Below are 16011 nucleotides of genomic sequence, written 5' to 3'. Positions count from 1 at the left end.
GCTCTCTACTCAAAATCGGCTTCAACCCAACCATGTGTAGGCTACACTCAGATTGTATGAACAGCTTTGTTTTTACAGGTTATGAAATCCTTTAAAAAATTGCCTGCACATGCTTTGGTTGGAGTTCAGATGTCATTAAAAACAGACGTTATGACATGTTCGTTGAATCAATGCCCAAATAGCTATCAGAGGAGGGTTGTTGCATTTTTTAAATGCTGCCATCATTGTACTATGCCTCTCTTATGTTCACCACGTGTTTGCTGCCGTTGCTAAAAGAGCACATAGTGGTAATCACTTATCGTAAATCATGGCTAATGTTTTGAGCTCTATCGAAACTATCATATCAACGGGACCTGAAGAACTGTAATATTCTGTTTCACAGAGTCGTGGCTGAACAAGGACATTGATCATATACGTCTCGCTGGGTTTTTCAATGTATTGTCAAGACCGGTCAGCAGCCTTGAGTAAGATGAGGGGGGAGGGGTGTGTCTTTGTTAAAACCGCTTAAGGATTAGCCCCTTTTTTCCATTTTTGCCTAAATCTAACTGCCTGTATCTCAGGCCCTGGAGCAAGGATATGCATATTCTTGGTACAATTTCAAAGGAAACACTTTGAAATTTATGGAAATGTGAAAGGAATGTAGTAGAATAATACACAATAGATCTGGTAAAAGATAATACAAAGAAAAAACAACCGTTCTTTTGTTTGTTTTTGTACCATCATCTTTGAAATGCAAGAGAAAGGCCATAATGTATTATTCCAGCCCAGGTGCAATTTAGATTTTGCCCACTAGATGGCATCAGTGTATGTGGAAAGTTTTAGACTGATCCAATGAACCATTGCATTTCTGTTCAAAATTTAGTATCAAGACTCCCAAAATGTGCCTGATTTGTTTATTTATAACTTTTCATGTTCAAAATTGTGCACTCTCCTCAAACAATAGCTTGGTATTCTTTCACTGTAATAGCTACTGTAAATTGGACAGTGCAGTTAGATTAACAAGAATTTTAGCTTTATGCCAATATCAGATATGTCTATGTCCTGGGAAATGTTCTTGTTACATACAACCTCATGCTAATCGCATTAGCCTATGTTAGCTCAACCATCCCGTGAAAGGGACACAGATCCGGAAGAAGTTTTTTAACAACTGGTGCACGATCTCAAACGCTAAGAAAGTCTCTAGTTTTTGCTTGTCTGAGATAGAATACCTCATGATAAGCTGCAGACCATACTATTTACAAAGAGAGTTTTCATCTATATTTTTCATAGCTGTCTATACTGGCACTAAGACCGCACTCAATGAGCTGTATAGGGCCATAAGCAAACAAGAAAATGCACACCCCGAGGCGGCACTTGTCGTGGCCGGTGATTTTAATGCAGGGAAACTGAAATCCATTTTACCAGCATGTCACCTGTGCAACTAGAGGGAACAAAATTCTAGATCACCTAGATCACACACAGAAATGCATACTCCCTTGCCCTCCCTTTGGCAAATCTGATCATAACTCTATCCTCCTGATTCCTTCTTACAAGCAAAAACTCAAACAGGAAGTACCTGTGACACACTCAATACAGAAGTGGTCTGATGAAGCAAATGCTAAACTACAGGACTGTTTCACTAGCGCAGACTGGAATATGTTCCGGGATTCATCTGATAACATTGAGGAGTTTACCACATCAGTCACCGGCTTCAATAATAAGTGCATCGAAGACATTGTCCCTACAGTGACCACGTACATATTCCAACCAGAAGCCATGGATTACAAGCAACATCCTCCCTGAGCTAAAGGCTAAAGCTGCCTCTCCGTAGCTGATGTGAGTAAGACCTTTAAACAGGTTAACATGCACAAGAAAGATCCACAGATGACGCAACCTCTATTGCACTCCACACTTCCCTTTCCCACCTGGACAAGAGGAACATCTATGTGAGAATGCTGTTCATTGACTACAGCTCAGCGTTCAACACCATAGTACCCTCCAAGCTCATCACTAAGCTCAGGACCCTGGCACTGAACAACTCCCTGGCACTGAACAACTCCCTCTGCAACTGGATCCTGGACTCCCTGATGGGCTGCCCCCTGGTGACGAGGGTAGGGAACAACAAATCCTCCACACTGACCCTTAACACGGGGGCCCCTCAATGTTGTGTGCATAGTCCCCTTCTGTACTCTCTGTTCACCCATGACTGCTTGGCCACGCACGACTTAAACACAATCATTAAGTTTTCTGACGAGACAATGGTGGTAGGGCTGGTCAATGCTGACGATGAGACAGCCTATAGGGAGGAGGTCAGTGACCTGGTAGTGTGGTGCCAAGACAACAACCTCTCCCTCAACGTCACCAAGACAAAGGAGCTGATCGTGAACTACAGGAAATGGAGGGCCGAGAACGCCCCCATCCACATCGATGGGGCTGTAGTGGTCGAGAGATTCAAGTTCCTCTGCGTCCATATCACTAAGGAAATAACATGGCCCAAACACCCCAACAGAGTCGTGAAGAAGGTACGACAATGCCTCTTCCCCCTCAGGAGGCTGAAAAGATTTGGCACGGGCCCTTGGATCATCAAAAAGTCTACAGCTGCACCACTGAGAGCAGCTTGACTGGCTGCATCACAGCTTGGTATGGCAACTGCTAGGCATCTGACCACAAGGCGCTACAGAGGGTAGTACGTATGGCCCAGTATATCACTGGGGCAGAGCTCCCTGCCATCCAGGACCTCTAAACAAGGCACAGCGGAAGGCTCTAAAAATTGTCAGACTCTAACCACTCAAGTTATAGACTGTTCTCTCTGCTACCACATGCCAAGCAGTACCGATCCACCCACAGGCTGGAACCAACAGGACCCTGAACAGCTTCTACCCCCAAGCCATAAGACTGGTAATAGTTAACCAAACAGCTACCTGGGCTATTTGCATTGACCCTTTTTGCACTAACTCTTTTGACTCATCACATATGCTGTTTATTATCTATCCTGTTGCCTAGTTACTTTACCCCTACCTATACTGTATGTACAGAGCATTCAGAAAGTATTAAGACCCTTTGACTTTTTTCACATTTTGTTATGTTACAGCCTAATTCTAAAATATATGAAATAATTAATTTTCCTCATCAATCTACATACAATACCCCATAATGACAAAGCGAAAACAGGTTTTTAGAAATTGTTGCAAATTAAAATATATAAAAATAAACTGAAATACATTATTTACAGAAGTATTCAGACCCTTTGCTATGAGACTCGAAATTGAGCTCAGGTGCATCCTGTTTCCATTGATCATCCTTGAGATGTTTCTACAACTTGATTGGAGTCCACCTGTGGTAAATTCAATTGATTGGACATGATTTGGAAAGGCACACACCTGTCGATATAAATAAGGACCCACAGTTGACAGTGCATGTTATAGCAAAAACCAAGCCATGAGGTCGTAGGAATTGTCCTTTGAGCTCCGAGACAGGATTATGTCGAGGCACAGACCTGGGGAAGGGTACCAAAACATTTCTGCAGCATTGAAGGTCCCCAAGAACACAGTGGTCTCCATCATTCTTAAATGGAAGAAGTTTGGAACCACCAAGACTCTTCCTAGAACTGGCCACCCGGCCAAACTGAGCAATCAGGGTAGAAGGGCTTTGGTCAGGGAGGTGACCAAGAACCCAATGGTCACTCTGACAGAGCTCCAGAGTTCCTCTGTGGAGACCATCTATGGTAGAGTAGCCAGACGGAAGCCACTCCTCAGTAAAAGGCACATCACAGCCAGCTTGGAGTTTTCCAAAAGGCACCAAAGACTATCAGACCATGAGAAACAAGATTCTCTGGTCTGATGAAACCAAGATTGAACTCTTTGGCCTGAATGCCAAGCGTCACGTCTGGAGGAAACCTGGCACCATCCCTACGGTGAAGCACGGTGGTGGCAGCATCATGCTGTGGGGATGTTTTTCAGCGGCAGGGACTTGGAGACTAGTCAGGATCGAGGGAAAGATGAACGGAGCAAAGTACACAGAGATCCTTGATGAAAACCTGCTCCAGAGCGTTCAGGACCTCAGACTGGGGGTGAAGGTTCTTCCAACAGGACAATGACCCTAAGCACACAACCAAGACAACACAGGAGTGGCTTTGGGACAAGTCTCTGAATGTCCTTGAGTGGGCCAGCCAGAGCCTGATCGAACATTGAACCCGATCGAACATCTCTGGAGAGACCTGAAAATAGCTGTGCAGCGATGCTCTCCATCCAACCTGACAGAGCTTGAGAGGATCTGCAGAAAAGAATGGATAAATTCCCCAAATACAGGTGTGCCAATCACTGCCAAAGGTGCTTCAGCAAAGTACTGAGTAAAGGGTCTGAACACTTATTTAATGTGATATTTAAGTTTTTTATTTATTATTATTATTATTATTATTATTATTATTTAAAACCTGTTCTTGCTTTGTAGTTATGGGGTATTGTGTATAGATTGATTAAAGAAAAAATATTGTTTTTTAAATCCATGTTGGAATAAGGCTGTAACATCACAAAATGTGAAAAAAGTTGAAGTGTCTGAATACTATCCGAATGCACTGTATATTTCTACCTCAATTTCCTCGTACCTCGCACATCGATTCGGTACTGCCGTGTGTATAGCCAAGTTACTATTACTCATTGTGTATTTATTCCTCGTGTTATAATTGCTCTATTTTTCTATCTGGATTGTCGGGAAGGGCAGTAAGTAAGCATTTCACTGTTATTCTACACCCCTTGTTTACAAAGCATGTGTCAAATACAATTATTTGGTTTGGTTTAACTGTCTCATGTAGGTGATAGCACATAGGCCTATCCCTGAGTGACAAGTGTAAAATGTGCTCTATTGATTGTAGACTAGCTCAAACTTTGGGTTGCATAGGTCTACATTGGATTCAGAGGAAGCAGGTTGCTTTCTTACACATACCTATGTTAACATAATTAGCTTCAAAATCAAATACATGTGAATATTATAGACCTGTGGGACTTAATATTACCTTTATAAGGTACGTTTAAGGAAATAGCAACTGACCACAGAAGATTTCAAAATGACACAGCATGGACTGATGCCCGTTGTGGAGGTTGCATTGTAGTCTTTCGTTGGTTTCAGGTTATCAGAATGGAACAGCTATAACGGTTTCCTTCCCGCCAAATGTGCCATGCACGTTTGGCACAGATTTGGGCACCAGGCACACAGTAGCATTAGTTAGCCCTTTTTGCTCTCCTTCCTTACAGGTCTATTCGTATGGTTCGACTCACTCCTCTCGATCTTATCTTCTATAATAGGCACATTAAAGAGTCCAAAATAAACATTTCACGTGAGATTATGACTGCACTATTTCAATTGTTCCAAATGATTGAATGGAGATTCCAAATAAACAAATATGTGCTAATGAATAGCTCTCCACAGCCAACTCCCCTGTGTCAAAAAGAGGTGTGTGATTCCACTGACAAACACCGGGTGTAACTGTGAGTCAGTGTGCGCGCACATCTGAACAGCGACGGAAGCGCATGATGTGTTGGAATTTGTAGGAACGAGGAAGACATATTGTCCACCGGAGCAGAAGCCCGCCCTGGATTACAGCTCTTTCATGGAATGTTCACTGAGGAGAACTGTCGTTTTATTTGTTTTACCATCGGGAGTTTGTTAAGGTGATATGCGCACTGTGGGACCCTGAGGAATAGGCCATCAAAAGGGTTCTGCGCGAAATCCAGTGACAGAGTTTCCAGCTATTCAGCATTATTTAAGCGCGCACTCAAAGCAAAGTGAGAAAGCGATAATTAGGGATAAGAGGTATAGCGCATCTCTGATTCTACGATATCAGCACATCGTTGCTTTAGCAGCCTATGGACCATGACATCATATGAAGAAGCGGTTATTTGTCCGGTGAAAGCACCTACGCTCGCCAAGCACAGGGACTTCTGACATTATTTACGCACACTCAAATATCCGACCCCCGCTCTATGCAGGGCGCAGAGGAGACCGGTCTTATTGGTAAAAGTCAGGGCTGTCATTTCGGACAACTGGCATCGGTGAGGTAAGCAGATCTAATCTATTCTACCTTCTTGAATGCTGCGTACAGCAGCTAAGATGCGTGTAACGAGTAGACATTATATAAAATATAACCTAGGTATCCTAGAAATAGATGAATAGGAGAGGTACTGAGGAAAACCGTCCTCCGACATTATCTGCCTCATCAAACGTCAGAGTTTTACAGACAATGTTTAATGTGACCAAATTGGACTCATCTTATTTTGAGGATTCCATATTTATGTTAGCCCATTAGTCAACCCTTTTGCAGCACACCTCTTAAATGATATTCTAGATACTAGGGAACATTTCTAACAATATAAAAAAATATTCATCATCATTGGGAATGACCTGTTCCCTTCTGCTCATCTGAATTTACTCTTCATTTGTCCTGTATTTGTTGACGAAGTATGTGTTGATAGAAACGTGTCCTCTTCTTGGGACAGAGGTGGATTTGGGGTAGTGCGCTACAATCCTCAAATTCATTAGTTGATATGTTTATGCAAATTATACTGTTCTATTATTGTTGACCAAACATCCCACATTCACAACCCTTTCCTACCCTAGCTGAGCATTCCCAAATGATCCTTAATAGGTAAGGATTTTTGAAAGAATTGTCTGTCTGGTTCTGTTTGTATCATGAGAAAGGAATCTAAAATACCATCCAAAAAACGTTCAGCTCCAGATCTCCTAATCACTTTCAGGTGTGGCTTGTGAGGGATGTTTTTTTTTCTACCACCTGACTTCTTTCAAACAGACCATAATTCTCCAGCCCTGCAGCAGTGAAATTCTTTCAAACTCTGAATGACATGATCATCCCTTCAGCCGTTGAGGCCTGTTGTCTCTCACTGGCCTCCTGTGACAGAGTCATTTGAATGGTGACACTGCGAGCATTGTTCAAAAAAGCACTCGGTTGCAGTCAACAGTATGTTCTGGGTGAACAATGTCCTCCTTAGACCTCTGAGAGTTCTCTTTGTGTGATTTCTGTCAATGGCAGCCTGGGACAAACATGTTGTGACAGTATGTCCCATACAATATCTAACAAATGAACAAGCTTTTCAAGGGCTTCACCAAGCATTGTTCTATCTCAGCTGTGGCAGTTAAGAGCTGGCTTACAAAGCCTGGTCATTTCATGGATTCAGCTCTCGTCTTGCTTGTTGGAAACGTTGACACACAAGAAGCTGTACATTTTTGGAAGCTGTACAAATATAAAAAGGGCATGTCAAAACAGACCCTTCAGAATCCTATCTTTATTTTTCCAGTGTATTATATATTTTTTTTTACCTCCTTGAAATTGTGTTGAAAGTGCTTCAGTGAGGTTCTCAGTTCAATCTTATTCTGCCTGTGTTTTCCCCACTTTTTGTGAAAACTGGAACTGAATGACTAAAAATAGGAAAATACCATGCATGATAAAATGTCTGGAAACAAAGAGCTATGTGGCGGCTGGTGAGGAAGAGTTATAGGAGGACGCACTCATTGTAATGTCTGGAATGGAAACCCCGCGTTTGTCTGCATTGTATTTATTCCACTATGGCTCTTTGCTGTGGCTCTTTGCTGTGGCTTCTTGCTGTGGCTTCTTGCTGTGGTTCCTTGATGGTCAAGTTCTGGTTGCTTTTCGGAGAAAAGCAGGGCATGTCACAAGACTGTCTCCACAACATTGGCTCCTTCATCACCTTGGATAAGGGGAGCAGTGGTGTCACACACAACTCAGATGGCCAATGTGTCTGAAGTAACGGCTCAGGTAAGATGTCCCTCAGCTTTGGCTCTTGGCTGGGCTGTGCCAGTGGCTGTATCTGCGGCTGGGGTTTATAATTTCAACCCTGGTGGTCACCTTGGCCTCCGAGACGGTTGCACTTGAGTAGTCGTCTGTCTTTGTTCCTGAACCGGTGCAAAAAAAAGCCATTATTAATATCATGTGACCACAACCAGTCTTTAATCCCACAGGTCTGCCAAGATCTTGGCTGCTTTATGTTGACAAAGCACTGAAGCATTCTTTCAAATGTGCCTGACAGGCCTTGGAAACTGCTTACTACAGTATGTGCAAGAGAAGTGCTCACTCTGAGTGTTTGAGTGAGTAGGCCTATGTGAAAGGGAGTGTGTTTTATTGTGTTAAACATACATGATATTTAAACACAGTATGTGTATAAGTCTTTTCAAACCCATTGTTACCAGGTTTGAATACTATTGACCTTTGATTAGAGTGATCATTAACTCTGACAAATACATTTTATGGAGGCAAAGGAATTTCATTAGTCTGGTCAGCAGATGTATAGCTTTTCCATACGAACAAGACAAGGGATCTGCGACAAGGCTAGAATCTCATTACAATGTTGTTTTGTCCAAACCTTTTCAGTGAAGTATCCTAATGTATTATTCAATTCTAATCATCCTGATGGGTCTTCTACCCTGCTCGTTTGAATGAAACAGATAGATTGTGTGCTTTAGACCATTGCAAAGTATTCACGTACACAGTCTGGGTCCCCAATGGCATGTCTGAGAGAGACTCCTTCACTGTGGCCAAACAGAATGCAGCTAGAGATGAGGCACTTCTCTCTCTGTCTGTCATTATCTCCACAGACCAGTGATTCAGTTAGCACTGCTACCTTCTGTCTATCGCAAAGTAATAAAGGCTTTTTAAATGTTATATTATTAGCTACAGTTGAAGTCGGAAGTTTACATACACCTTAGCCAAATACATTTAAACTCAGTTTTTCACAATTCCTGACATTTAATCCTAGTAAAAATTCCCTGTCTTAGGTCAGTTAGGATCACTACTTTATTTTAAGAATGTGAAATGTCAGAATAATAGTAGAGAGTGATTTATTTCAGCTTTTATTTCTTTCATCACATTCCCAGTGGGTCAGAAGTTTACATACACTCAATTAGTATTTGGTAGCATTGCCTTTAAATTGTTTAACTTGGGTCAAACGTTTCGGGTAGCCTTCTACAAGCTTCCCACAATAAATTGGGTGAATTTTGGCCCATTCCTCCTGACAGAGCTGGTGTAACTGAGTCAGGTTTGTAGGCCTCCTTGATCGCACACGCTTTTTCAGTTCTGTCCACACATTTTCTATAGGATTGAGGTTAGGGATTTGTGATGGCCACTCCAATACCTTGACTTTGTTGTCCTTAAGCCATTTTGGCACAACTTTGGAAGTATGCTTGGGGTCATTGTCCATTTGAAAGACCCATTTGCGACCAAGCTTTAACTTCCTGACTGATGTCTTGAGATGTTGCTTCAATATGTCCACATAATTGTCCTTCCTCATGATGCCATCTACTTTGTGAAGTGCAACAGTCCCTCCTGCAGCAAAGCACCCCCACAACATGATGCTGCCACCCCCGTGCTTCACGGTTGGGATGGGGTTCTTCGGCTTGCAAGTCTCCCCCTTTTTCCTCCAAACATAACAATGGTCATTATGGTCAAACAGTTCTATTTTTGTTTCATCAGACCAGAGGACATTTCTCCAAAAAGTACAATCTTTGTCCCCATGTGCAGTTGCAAACCGTAGTCTGGCAGTTTTGGAGCAGTGGCTTCTTATTTGCAGAGCTGCCTTTCAGGTTATGTCGATATAGGACTCGTTTTACTGTGGATATTGTAACGGCTGTCTGAAGAGAGAGTGGACCAAAACGCAGCGGAGTTAGTGTTCGTCATATTTAATTGAGAAAGAACACTATACAAAACAAGAAACTGACAGCCAAACAGTCCTGCCAGGTGAAACACAATGACAGAAACAATTACCCACAAAACCCCAACGGAAAAACATGCACTTATGTGTGACTCCCAATCAACAACAACGAACTTCAGCTGTGCCTGATTGGGAGCCACACACGCCCAAAACAAAGAAATACAAAAACATAGAAACAGAACATAGAACGCCCACCCAATGTAACACCCTGGCCTATCCAAAATAAAGAACAAAAACCCCCTCTATGGCCAGGGCGTTACAGTACCCCCCCCTCCCCCCCAAGGTGCGGACTCCGGCCGCAAAACCTGACACTGAAGGGGAGGGTCTGGGTGGGCCTTCTTATGGCGGCGGCTCAGGTGCGGGACGTGGCCTCTGCCCCACCCTTGGCGTCGCCCTCTTAGGTGGTGCACCTGGCCACGCCGAAGGTCTGGTGGGCGACCCTGACTTTGCCTGGCTGGCGGGCGACCCTTGTTGCGCCCGGCTGGCGGACGACCCTGGCTGCGCCCGGCTGGCGGGTGGGGATGGCTGTGCCCGGCTGGCGGGCGACCCTTGCTGCGCCCGACTGGCGGATGACCCTGGCTGCGCCCGGCTGGCGGGCGGCGATGGCAGATCCGGACTGGCGGGCGGCGATGGCAGATCCGGCACGGCGGGCCACTCTGGCAGATCCGGACAGGCGGGCCACTCTGGCAGATCCGGACAGGCGGGCCACTCTGGCAGATCGGGACAGGCGGGCCACTCTGGCAGATCGGGACAGGCGGGCCACTCTGGCAGATCGGGACAGGCGGGCCACTCTGGCAGATCCGGACAGGCGGGCCACTCTGGCAGATCCGGACAGGCGGGCCATTCTGGCAGATCCGGACAGGCGGGCCACTCTGGCAGATCCGGACAGGCGAGACCCACTGGAGGTCTAGTCCTGGGAGGTGGCACAGGACGCACCAGGATGGGGAGACACACTGGAGGCCTGGTCCGAGGAGGAGGCACAGGCTTAACCAGGATGGGGAGACCCAATGGAGGCCTGGTCCGTGGAGCAGGCACAGGACAGACCAGGATGGGGAGACCCACTGGTGGACTGGTCCTAGGAGGAGGCACAGGACTGACCAGGATGGGAAGACTTGCAGGAGGCCTGGTTCTGGGCGTAGGCACAGGACGTGCAGGGCTGGGAAGACATGCAGGAGGCCTGTTTCTGGGCGTAGGCACAGGACGTGCAGGGCTGGGAAGACATGCAGGAGGCCTGTTTCTGGGCGCAGGCACAGTCTTCAACAGACGGCCAGCACGCACCTCAGGACGAGTATGGAGAACTGACTCAGGTGACATCAATTCACTGACACGCTCCGTAGGGCGAATGCCGTGCCTTATGCACCAAACCAGCAGGTCTCTCATCTCTCTCTCCTCCAATCTCCCTATCAACTCCTTCACTGTCTCTGCTTTCCACCCTTCGCTCACCTCCAACGTCAACCCGACTGGCTCTGGTTCCGACCTCGGCACCGCCGACTGTCCCGTGTGCCCCCCCCAAAAAAAAATCTTGGGGCTGCCTCTCGTGCCTGTTGCGCTCTCACTCCTCATACCATCGCCTCTCCGCTCTCGCCGCTTCGATCTCCCACTGCGGGAGGCAATACTCCCCAGCCTGAGTCCATGGTCCCTCTCCGTCCAGTATCTGTTCCCATGTCCATGAGTCCATCATGCTGCTCTCCTGGTGCTGCTCCTTCCTCCGCTGCTTGGTCCTTTTGTGGTGGGTAATTCTGTAACGGCTGTCTGAAGAGAGAGTGGACCAAAACGCAGCGGAGTTAGTGTTCGTCATATTTAATTGAGAAAGAACATTATACAAAAACAAAACAAGAAACTGACAGTCAAACAGTCCTGCCAGGTGAAACACAATGACAGAAACAATTACGCACAAAACTCCAACGGAAAAACATGCACTTATGTGTGACTCCCAATCAACAACAACAAACTTCAGCTGTGCCTGATTGGGAGCCACACACGGCCCAAAACAAAGAAATACAAAAACATAGAAACAGAACATAGAACGCCCACCCAATGTAACACCCTGGCCTAACCAAAATAAAGAACAAAAAACCCCTATATGGCCAAGGCGTTACAGATATAGATACTTTTGTACCTGTTTCCTCCAGCATCTTCACAAGGTACTTTGCTGTTGTTCTGGGATTGATTTGCACTTTTCACATCAAAGTCCGTTCATCTCTAGGAGACAGAACGCGCCTCCTTCCTGAGTGGTATGACGGCTGCGTGGTCCCATGGTGTTTATACTTGCGTACTATTGTTTGTACAGATGAACGTGGTACCTTCAGGCGTTCGGAAATTGCTCCCATGTCACGGCTGTCGAAAGGAGTAGATCAAAGTGCAGCGTGGTTGTAGTTCCACATTTTATTTAATCCGTGCAATTTTGCAATACATAAATAACTGAATAGACAAAACAACAAACCGTGACGCAGAGAGAAACAAACACTACACAAAATATAATAACCCACAAAACCCAGGAAGAAAAGCCCCTACTTAAATATGATCTCCAATTAGAGACGAGGACCAGCTGCCTCCAATTGGAGATCAACCCCAAAAAACAACATAGAAATAGAAAAACTAGAACTTAAACATAGAAATACAAAACATAGAAAAACACAAAACACCCCCTGTCACGCCCCTGACCTACTCTACCATTGAAAATAACCTCTTACTATGGTCAGGACCTGACATCCGAAGGATGAACCAGACTTTTGGAGGTCTATAATATTTCTTCTGAGGTCTTGGCTGATTTCTTTTGATTTTCCCATGATGTCAAGCAAAGAGGCACAGAGTTTGAAGGTAGGCCTTGAAATACATTCACAGGTACACCTCCAATTGACTCAAATTGTGTCAATTAGCCTATCAGAAGCTTCTAAAGCCATGACATAATTTTCTGGAATTTTCCAAACTGTTTAAAGGAACAGTCAACTTAGTGAATGTAAACTTCTGACCCACTGGAATTTTGATACAGTGAATTATAAGTGAAATAATCTGTCTGTAAACAATTGTTGGACAAATTACTTGTGTCATGCACAAAGTAGATGTCCTAACCGACTTACCCAAAACTATAGTTTGTTAATAATACATTTGTGGAGTGGTTGAAAAACTAGTGTTAATGACTCCAACATAAGTGTATGTAAACTTCCAACTTCAACTGTATGTACTGTGTTTTAACAATGTGCAAATAGTTTAAGTACAAAGGGAAAATAAACTCACTCTCATTCTCTCTGTTAGTTAACAATGTGTGTCTGTGCTATCTGTCACCACCCAGAATGCACTCTGTTCTGGTTCAGCAGAGCTTCGATCAAGTTGGTTCGACCAGTTTCTCTCGCTCTACAGCCGTGACATCATGTGACATCATATTGTTACTTCTGGTACCCTTTGGGGGCTTTTATTCAGTAGTACCATTGTTTACTTGACATACAAGTTGAGGTCAGGTATTGTGTTTCGTATGCTGGTAGAAGGGAGACGCTGTTTTGTTTTTGTTATTGAGTGATCTATGTGCACAGTAGCTGATTAAAGTAAATATTCTGTGAGTGCCTGAGGCTCAAGCTCCTCCTGTGCACTCAGTGGTGCTACTGTAAAGCTATCCCTATCTCATAGCTGTAACCTAAGAAGCATGAGTTAATGTCAAGTCATGCTCTCTCTCTCATACCCAGGTTTTCCTGCTCTGCCTGGCCAAGGCCCTCACTGAGCAGCAGCAGCACTTTACTCTGCCTCCTTCAGAACTACTGTCTGCCAGCCTGACACACACCTGCCTCACTAAAGCTCCCTAAATAGGTTTAAACCAGGCTAACCTCTCTCTCGTCCACAAGGCATGCTACTGAAAGTGTCCTCTCTTATTTACACCTTCACACTCACATATCGCCTCTTCACTCCTCAGCAGTGGATCCTGATTCATTCAATCTGGCATTCACCATATAAGAACCTTTTCCCATGCTGCATTGCCAACAACAATAGACTGAGTGATTATTTCATGTCCTGTTGTTGATATGATACGATGGAAATATTTATTGAATTACTTTCTTTCATCTCAACTCTATCAAACTAGATCTAAGGGGTCTCTGGGTTCTTATGTGTCATGGTTGTTTTTCTACAATTGAGTGTTTATTTTCCTTACAAATTAAGTTTCTGAACATCAGACGTCATGTAATATCATGAGAGTATTGCTCCTCCATGTTTATATAGCATGCATTTTAGAGCAACAGTTCTATGATAGTTTTATATTCTAATGGCTTTCTTCTGCTTGTTTCCGCAGTGGGAGGTGATTGACACCGTGGACACAGTGAGCGGACCTCTCTAAAAAACCTCTCCAACAGTCGTCGTGCCAACCTCACTTCTTACTCACTGTGAAGCGCTGTTACAAGAGAGTGATGTGGACTTTATTTGGGACTATTCATCAGTAAAGCTGGCTGCAGAAGTAGCAGTCTTCCCTGAGCACCAGGCCTGACTGTTAATAGCTCAGCTCAGCTCAGCCAGCCAGCCTGGTTCCCTCTCCTTCTTCCTGTCTGATTCAGAGAGAAGCTCTTCCCAGCCTCCTCTCCTCTCCCCCCCACCACCCCCCACGTTGTTGCAGGAGTTGAGTCTCTGCTGCCCAGGGAGGGCTCCAGACATGTCCACCAAGGCACCCATATACCTGAAGCGGCGGAGCAGGAAGGGTAAGAAAGAAAAGCTGCGGGACATCCTCTCCTCGGACATGATCAGTCCTCCACTTGGGGACTTCCGCCACACCATCCACATCGGCAGCGGCGGGGGGGAGGACGACCTATTTGGGGACCTGTCCTTCCTGGAGGGGAAGTTCCACCTGCTCCCTGGGCAGCAGGGCGACAGCCTATCCCAGCGCTCTTCCATGTACGCAGAGCCCTTCCAGTTCAGCCGTACTGCCAGCATCAGCGGACACACAGCCTCCTCAGAGAGCTCCCCCCTTCTGAAGAACGCCTCTCTCTGCCCGTCATTGGAGGGTTGCAGGCCATCACTCTGCCTGTCACCTCTGCACCCCCCACTGTTCCCCACCCACCTCAGAACGCAGCCCCCCCACCCAAACCTCCCCGACTGCACCTGGATGACAAGATCCTGATGTCCCATCACCCAGGCCTGGACTCCCCCAGCAGGACTTCCCAGTTCTGCCCACCCTCTCCCAGGTTTTCATCAGACGAGGATGTGTGTATCCAGGACCCCTATCTGGATGACCGGGTTCAGGAGCGTCCCTACTTGTCCAACGCAGGCTCCCTGCTCTCCCTGCACCTGGACCTGGGCCCCTCCATCCTGGATGACGTGCTGCAGATCATGGACCGTCAGCGCCTCAACGGCCTCAACGGAACCTGTCTGCAGGGAGGACGGCAAGAGCTCTACACCTGACCATGAGAAGTCCTCCTCCCTCGGTCCTCTGTCCCTTTACTGTCTTTCGTAGTGTAACACAGGAGGTTCTGACCTCAACCAGGCCTTGCTTGATCACAAGGCTGGGTTTGTACAGTAGTTTGCTCATATTAAGTGCTTTTTTTCTGGAACATAACATCAATTTCTGTTAGTGTTTTAATTGATATTGAATATCTTTCTACACTTTTCCATATTTGAATTACTTAATGTAGGAAGTGTTGTCTAATGAGGTGACATGAGCCAAAAGCTGACTGTTAAATCTCCTCTGCCCTTCCTCCAAAGAGGACATGAAGAGACTGGGGAAAGAATACACTGCTGGTCAGGAACTGAGGTCAGCATATATCTATCTGTTTCGGCTAATATGTCAGTGGGAAGGGTATGGTAAAACCTGAAGGTCGGTGTTAGATCATTTTTCTACTGCACCTGAGCTGTAGACTACTGTATGTACTCCGAAGATCACAGTTTGCTGCGTGTGTCATACAGATTTATCCAGCTTATGAAGCTATTCTGGAACAGACATTCTATTCAGACTTTGGGGATATTGTTCTCAAAGACACACACTTACGGAAAGATGAACTGTACGACAGGGATGACGTAATCTCTGCAAGGACAGAGAGCCAGAGTGGGAGAGGAGGTCACCTCCCTGAGTCTCTGTCTCAGTTTTCAGATTGTGTTCATTTTTACTGCAAGATTGTGAAAGCTGTAACTTTGTATCAGGAGAGACACTGAGTGTTGGAGAGTGCAGTTCCATATCTGTCGTCCTTTCAGCAGATCTACAGAGCAAAGCTCTCTGTTTTTACTGGCTCTCAGGCTCTGGTCATTGAGATGTTGGACACGCTTGGAGTACTGTTACGTTTTGATTCACAACCTGAGACTGCTCATAAAGAGATTATCTCACCGC

General features: G+C 45.4%; 1 pseudogene; it reads left to right on the top strand.

The window, feature by feature from the left end:
• The first annotated feature begins 5466 nt into the window (after window positions 1-5466).
• LOC123723701 (cdc42 effector protein 2-like) lies at window positions 5467-16011 on the top strand (annotated as a pseudogene).

The sequence above is a fragment of the Salmo salar genome, chromosome ssa11, assembly GCF_905237065.1.
Source record: "Salmo salar chromosome ssa11, Ssal_v3.1, whole genome shotgun sequence".
Taxonomy (NCBI): Eukaryota; Metazoa; Chordata; class Actinopteri; order Salmoniformes; family Salmonidae; genus Salmo; species Salmo salar.
Note: the sequence above shows the minus strand (reverse complement) of the source record. Positions and strands in the feature narration are given on the sequence as shown.